Source organism: Balaenoptera musculus, chromosome 9 (genome assembly GCF_009873245.2).
Source record: "Balaenoptera musculus isolate JJ_BM4_2016_0621 chromosome 9, mBalMus1.pri.v3, whole genome shotgun sequence".
In the NCBI taxonomy this organism is placed as follows: Eukaryota; Metazoa; Chordata; class Mammalia; order Artiodactyla; family Balaenopteridae; genus Balaenoptera; species Balaenoptera musculus.
In genome coordinates, this window is record NC_045793.1 from 59,021,847 (window position 1) to 59,027,377 (window position 5,531).

Consider the following 5,531-nt stretch of genomic DNA (forward strand, 5'->3'; position numbering starts at 1 on the left):
GGTATTTCTCCAAAAGAAACATACAAATACCCAATAAGCACCCAATGTTCAAAATCATTAGTCAAATACAAAAGTACAATGAGAAACCAGCTCCAAGCCATTAAAATTGCTAAAATAAAAAGACAATAACAAGTGTTGGTGAGTTTGTGGAGAAATTGGAACCCTCATACATTTCTGATGGGATTATAAAATCTTCCAGCCACTTTAGGGAAAATGTTTGACAGTTCTTCAAAAAGTCAAACATAGTATTAATACATGACCCAGCAATTCCACTCCTAGGTATGTACCCAAGAGAATTGAAAACATATGTCCATAGCAAAATGTGTATATGAATGTTCAGAGCAGCATTATTTATAATAGCCAAAAAGCAGAAACAACCCAAATGTCCATCAAGTGATGAATCAGTATTAAATGTGGGACCTATATGGGAAAAGAATCTAAAAAAGAGTAGATATATGTATATGTATAACTTGATTCACTTTGCTGTACACCTGAAACTAACATAACATTGTAAATAAACTATACTCCAATAAAAATTATTAAAAAAAATATTAAATGTGGTATATCCATACAATAGACTAGCATTTGGCCATAAGAAAGAATGAAGTACTTATACATGCTCATATAGATAAACCTTGAAAATATTATGCAAAGTGAAAGAAGCCACACAAAGGTGATATTTTTGTGATTCTATTTATATGAAATGTCCAAAATGGGCAAACTTACAGAGACAGAAAGTAGATTATCAGCTGCCAAGGGCTAGGGAGAAAATGGAATATGGACTGATAATGGGTACAGGGCTTCTTCAGGAGTGATGAAAATATTCTAAAATTAGACAATATTTACAACTCTGTAAATATAAAATTAGACAGTATATTTACAACTCTATAAAGATAATTTAAAAAAACACTGAATTGTCATACTTTAAAAGGATGCATTTTATGGTATGTAAATTACATATCAATAAAGCTGTTACAAATTAAGTTAAAATTCGAAAACAAAAACAAAACTGAGAGAATTCAGTGTAAATATATGTGTAAAATATATGCTAAAAGACATACTAGCAAGAGTTCTTCAGTTAGAAGGAAAATGATCCAGCTGGAAATCTTGTGATATAGGAATTAAGGAAAAGCACCAAAAGTTCAAAATGTAAGTAAACTTAAATTAATATTAGTTGATTTTTTTAAAGTAACTTGTGTGATTTAAAATATATGGAAACTAAGACATAAAACAACAACAGCATAAAAAGTGAGAGTTAATGGAGTGAGAATGTTTATGAGAGCCTTACTTTGTCCAGAAAGGAGCAAAAACATTAATTCAAGGTAGATTCTAATTTAATGTAGATAGTAATAATTCAAGAATAAATGATGTAACCTCTATATTAACCACAAAGGAATATTTTAGATGCATTACTATCAGGCATAGAAGTAGAAAGAGAATAATAAAATATACTTACTAATTCAAAGTAAGTTAGGAAAAAAGGAAAAGGAAGAAACAAACACAAGGAGAAATAAAATAAAATCAAGCCAAATATAGTAAATTTAAACACAAATACAATAGTAATTATATCAAATATCTGACTATATCCTTCAATTGAAGGACAAAATTATTCAAATAGGTTTTTTTTTTTAATCTATATACTGCTTACAAGACCTTAAATGTTAGAAAAAAGTTGAAAGAAATGTATGGAAAAAGAGATTATATGCAAACACTAACCAAAAGAGAGGGTTTGTAACTATAGATAGATAATATAAAGAAAACTTTAAGGCAAAAATTAATAACTAGAAATAAAGAGAGATGTGAAAATATGATTTTAAAAAACAGTCAATTCAAAGTGTTTTATAATAATCTATATTTGTATGCACCTAGTAACAGAACATCAAAATATGTAAAGCAATACATATTGCTTTACATATGTACTGCTTTAAGAGCTAAACTGGACAGAGCTAAATGGATAAATAGTTAATACACCATTATGGTTGGAGATATTAACAAAATTTTGGTAACGATCAATGCAGACAAAGATATCGGTAAGGATATACAGAAGAATTGAACAGCACAGTTACCACAATTGACCTGATTGAACTACATAGAAAACTCCATCCAACACAATAGAATTCACATTCTTTTCAGGTGTGTATGAGTCGTTTATCAAAATAAAGCATATTATCTCAAATAAATTTGAAAGGATTGAGTCAAAGAGAATAAATTCTTTAATAAGTATGTAATTAAGCTAGAAATTACAAAGAAAGATAACTAGAAAACCCTCCAATTCTTCAGAAATTAAACAATATAACTCCAAGTAACTCATAAGTTAAAAAATAATGATTGACAATAGAAAATATTTTAATTGAATGATAATAAAAATATATCAAAACTTGTGGGGAAAGTTAAAGGCTTAAGTGTATATATTAGAAAAGAGGAAAAGTTAAAAACCAGTTATCTATGTTTCTACCTCAAAAGTAGGATGTTAAAGAAAGAAAATAATAAAGATGAGAACAGAATCAATAAAAATAGAGACAAACATACAGAGAAATTTTAAAAAAGTGATAAAATGGATTAACTTCTAGGAAGACAAAACAGAAAAAAATATAAGAAAAGAAAATACAAATTACCATTATGAGAAATTTAAGAAGTGAACGTTGCTAAAGATTTTACAGTCATTCAAAATATAATAGGAGGATATTATAAACAATGTATGTCACAGAATTTGAGAACTGAGATGAAACGGAAAAAACTGTTGAAAAACACACCTTCCCTTAACTTATATTCGAATATATATATGTAAAATTAGAATAGTTGCATATCTGTTAAAGAAACTGAATCTGTAATGAAAAACTTTCCCATAAAGAAAAATCCAAGTCCAGATGGATCCGCTGGTGAACTACTGCAAATACTAAAAAATAATAATAACAATAATTTTTCTGAAGAAAAGAAAAAGAGGGAACACTTCCATGTTCTTCTATGTGGCCAATGTAACCTGACACCAAAATCTGTCAAGGATATTACAAGGAAGGAAAATTATAAGCCAATATATCTTATGAACGTAGGTGCAAAAACCCTAAATAAAATAGTAATAAATTGAATCCAGCAAAATATGAAATCAGAAAGACACCCACACAGAAAAAAAATCACAAAGTATTAGCAAACTTGACCTAATTGACCTATAAAGAACAGTACTTCCAACACAACAGAATACATATTCTTTTCAAGGACATATGAAACATTTCACAAAATAGATATTATAATGGTCAACAAACCAAGTGGGATATATTCAAGGTATGCAAAGTTCATTTAATACATAAAATTCAATCAATGAGAGATCTACTTTCAGTCTGGTGAGTAAACTCCAACCAGATCAATCCACCCAGAGATAAAAATTGCCAATACAGGACAAAACACCATAACTAACTATAGGCATTGGAGAACAAACAAAAGTAAACCAATTCTGGAGGCAATTTAAACTTGGAAGAGGGATAGCAATGGGGTGAATTTCCCATTTTTATAATTTGTAGAGTAAGAGGATACATTCATGCCATATGTAGGTTAGCTAAAACTCCAAGAGAAAACTGTAGGATTTTTAGGCTATAGAACCAGAGGAGAGTTCAAAATGATCATAGCTGTTGGTAAGTGCTAGGGGATCTCAGGAAGAAGAGCACGAAGCTCTAAATTTTCTGTGTAAACTCTGCTCAAATCTCTAGTTGAATTTGACAAAATCCAACACACATTCATGATAAAAACTCTAAAAACTATCAATAGATAAGAATTTCCACCTCATAATAACTGGCATCTATAAAAAACCTACAGTTAACATCATACTTAATGGTGACAGTCTGAAAGCTTTCCTCCTAATATCAACAACATTACAAGGATGTCCTGTCCTCTCTTATTACTCCTACTCAACATTGAACTAGCTATGACCTCCAACATAGCAAGGCAAGAAAAAGAAACTATTAGCACACAGGTCAAAAAGTAAGAAGTAAGTCTTTATTTGCAGACAATAAAATCTTTTGTGTAGAAAACCCTAAGGAATATGTTTTAGAAATTACTGGAACTAATAAACAAGTTTACCAAGGTCACAAGATACAAACTCAATTGTATTTCTCTATACTAGCAAAACAATCCAAAAATAAAATTAAGAAAACAATTTCAATCACAATAACATTAAAAATAATAGGATACTTACAAATAAATTTAATAATAAATTGAGCTACAAATTCAAGTTTGAGCTACTATTCTCTTCTACCGGTACCGGTACAGAACCAACAAAATAAAGATCAAAATCCCAGTAGTTTTATTTTGTAAAAGTTAACAAGTGGGGACTTCCCTGGTGGTGCAGTGGTTAAGAATCCACCTGCCAATACAGGGGACACGGGTTTGATCCCTGGTCCGGGAAGATCCCACATGCTGCAGAGCAACTAAGCCTGTGCACCACAACTACTGAGCCCACGTGCTGGAACTACTGAAGCCCGTGCACCTAGAGCCCATGCTCTGCAACAAGAGAAGCCACCACAACGAGAAGCACGCGCACTGCAACGAAGAGTAGACCCCACCTGCCGCAACTAGAGAAAGCCCACGTGCAGCAACAAAGACCCAACGCAGCCCCCCCAAAAAAAGTTAACAAGTGATTCTAAAATTTATATAGAGATGCAAATATCTAGAGTAGCTAAAACAATTTCAAACAAGAAGAAAAAAGCTAGAGAAGTTACACTACCTGATTTCAAATCATACTATAAAGCTACAATAATCTGGACAATGAGATTTTGGCATAAGGACAGACATACAGATCAATAGAACAGAACAGGGAGTCCAGAAATGAACTCACATTTACGGCCAACTGATTTTTGACAAAGACACCAAGATAATTTGATGGGAAAGAAATAATGTTTTCAAAAAAACAGAAAAAATATCCACGTTAAAAATAAACGTAAAAGATGCAGACATAGAGAATGGACTTGAGGACATGGGGTGTGGGGAAGGGTAAGCTGGGACAAAGTGAGAGAGTGGCATGGACATATATACACTACCAAATGTAAAATAGATAGCTAGTGGGAAGCAGCCACATAGCACAGGGAGATCAGCTCAGTGTTTTGTTACCGCCTAGAAGGGTGGGATAGGGAGGGTGGGAGGGAGACGCAAGAGGGAGGGGATATGGGGATATATGTATACATATAGCTGATTCACTTTGTTATACAGCAGAAACTAACACAACATTGTAAAGCAATTATACTCCAATAAAGATGTTAAAAAATAAAATAAAAATAAACTTAGATACATCTTACATCACATACAAAGATTAACTCAAAATGGATCATAATACTAAATGTAAGATATAAAACTTTTAGAGAACATGTAGAAGAAGATCTTTGTGACCTTGGGTTAGGTAAAGATTTTTTAGATACGATACCAAAGCACAATCAATAAGAAAAAAATGATAAATTGAATTTTTTTTTTTTTTTTTTAAGAAATTCACGTTCTTTTATTTATTTATTTATGACTGTGTTGAGTCTTCATTTCTGTGCGAGGGCTTT